This window comes from Suricata suricatta, chromosome 13 (assembly GCF_006229205.1).
Source record: "Suricata suricatta isolate VVHF042 chromosome 13, meerkat_22Aug2017_6uvM2_HiC, whole genome shotgun sequence".
In the NCBI taxonomy this organism is placed as follows: domain Eukaryota; kingdom Metazoa; phylum Chordata; class Mammalia; order Carnivora; family Herpestidae; genus Suricata; species Suricata suricatta.
In genome coordinates, this window is record NC_043712.1 from 85,768,129 (window position 1) to 85,770,444 (window position 2,316).

Genomic DNA, 2,316 nt, shown 5'->3' on the forward strand with positions numbered 1-2,316 from the left:
AAGCATATTGGTTGCAGCTAGGGTCTCAGAAGCAATTGGGTGTGACTATTTAATGGATATGGGATTTCAGTGAAGTGATGAAAACATTTCAGAAAGTGATACAGGTGTGGGTTATACAACTTTGGCAATGTCCTAAATACCACTGAATTAGATATTTTAGAATGATTAATTTTGGGGACTTGGGTGGCTCACCTGGTTAAGCCTCCAAATGCTGATTTCGGCTCAGGTCATGATTTCATGGTTTATGAGGCTGAGCCCTGCATCGGGCTCTGTGCTAACAGTGTGGAGCCTGCTCGATTTTCTCTCCCCTTCTCTCTCTGCCCCTCCCCTGCTTGCTCTCAAAAAATAAACTAAATAGATGATAAATAAATAAATAAATAAAACGGTTAATTTTATGTTGTGTGCATTTTGCCTATGTTAAAAAAAATAAAAAGAAAGCACAAACCAAACAAAACAATAAGGTTGACAAAATTGACAAGTGGATTTTTAGGAATCTATTTGTTTGGACAGTAATGCTTTCCACCTCCCTCATTAACAAATGTGTGGAAAAGAGTCTGAATTCCATAACCACTTCCTTACTCATCCATTGTAACCTAATGTTGTCTCAATAATGTTCTCTGTATCTCCAATGAACTTACTCTCTAAGCAGAAAGAACTAGCTTCTTATTTTCTTAATCTCTTGGGCTTCCTCTGACTTCTCTGGTTCACTGGACATTTATGTGCTCTCAACAATTTTGCAGAGTAATAGGAAATAAAGATTTGAATGTACAAGTTTCACTACAAGTTAAATAGCTATTACTCTCACAGAAGAGGGGAAGATTATTTTTTAGTGCTGGGATGAGTGAAAACTTATAGGGAATATGACACTGCACTACTTTAATAAATGACAAGTATGAATGATCAGTCCCATTTCAACAAACACGGGGGAAGAAAGGATAGGAAAAAGAAAAGAAGATAAAAGTGTATTGACAGATGGGAGAGGCAGAAGCTGAGGGAGAAGAACTACCTGACATTCACCATTTTTAAAATGTTTATTTATTGATTTTGAGAGAGAAAGAGAGCACGAGCATGGGAGGGCCAGAGAGAGGGGGAGAGAGAATCCCAAGCAGGCTCTGCACTGTTGGCACAGAGCCCGACACAGGACTTGATCCCATGGACCATGAGATCATAACCTCAGCCAAAATCAAGAGGCAGATGCTTAATGGACTGAGCTACCTAGGTGCCCCAAGATTCACCATTTTAAAAGAAAATTCACAAATGTATTTTTTCTCCTCTTCCCAAAGTATCAAATTATATTTTAAATGGCATTATAAAGGTTTTAAAATATGTTAAAATTCTTTATATTTCTTAATTGATTTGTGTGACTTATTTTTTAAAGTTGATGATAATGTCTTGAGGTGGTCATTTTTAAGCTAAACAGGAATATATTATGATTTCATCTAATGCTCTCCTGCAGAGCACTTTCTTCCTCTCTCTCTATTTTTCTATTTTTTCTGTTCTTTATTTCTGCCAGTATCACAGTGACTTCTGGCCAGTGACATATAAGAACGCAAATGATAAACTTGAACTTTGACTCCTGGGAGTGAAGGAAATCTCATATCGTGCTGTCAAAAAATGAATCACACTGAAATTTTAACATGGAAAATGTTCACATTATAAAATATATCCCAGTGGGTCCCTGAGACTAACATTTAAGCAGACTTTTACCTGGAGCTATAAATATCTGGCTTGATGACCCAGTTTATACTAACAAAGAAGTTGCTTCAACAATCCGAAGTTGAAAAGGGGAAATCACTTAAATCACAAGCAGGCAGACAACAAAACAAAATGCATTTTTTAAATAGTTTATTTTCAGATTGGTTTGCATATAACACCCAGTGCTTCTCCCCACAAGTGCCCCCCTCCATGACCATCACCCCCTTCCCTCTTATTAAGCTTAGAAGACAAAACAAAACAAAAAAGGTATCTGAGGAGTCTGGCTAGAGGTTTATCGATTTTGTTTATTTTTTCAAAGAACCAACTCTTGGTTTCATTGATCTGCTCGACTGTCCTTTTGGATTCTATGTTGTTTATTTCTGCCTTTATCTTTATTATTTCTTTTCTTCTGCTGGGTTTGGGGTGCTCTTGCTGCTTCCTTTCTAGTTCCAGTAGATTCTCTGTTAATTTTTGAATTTGCACTTTTTCTAGTTTGTTGAGATTGGCCTGGATTGCAATATACTTTCCTCTTAGGACTGCCTTGGCTGCATCCCAGAGATTTTGGATTGTTGTATTTTCGTTTTCGTTGGTTTCCATATATTTTTTTAATTTCTTCTCTAA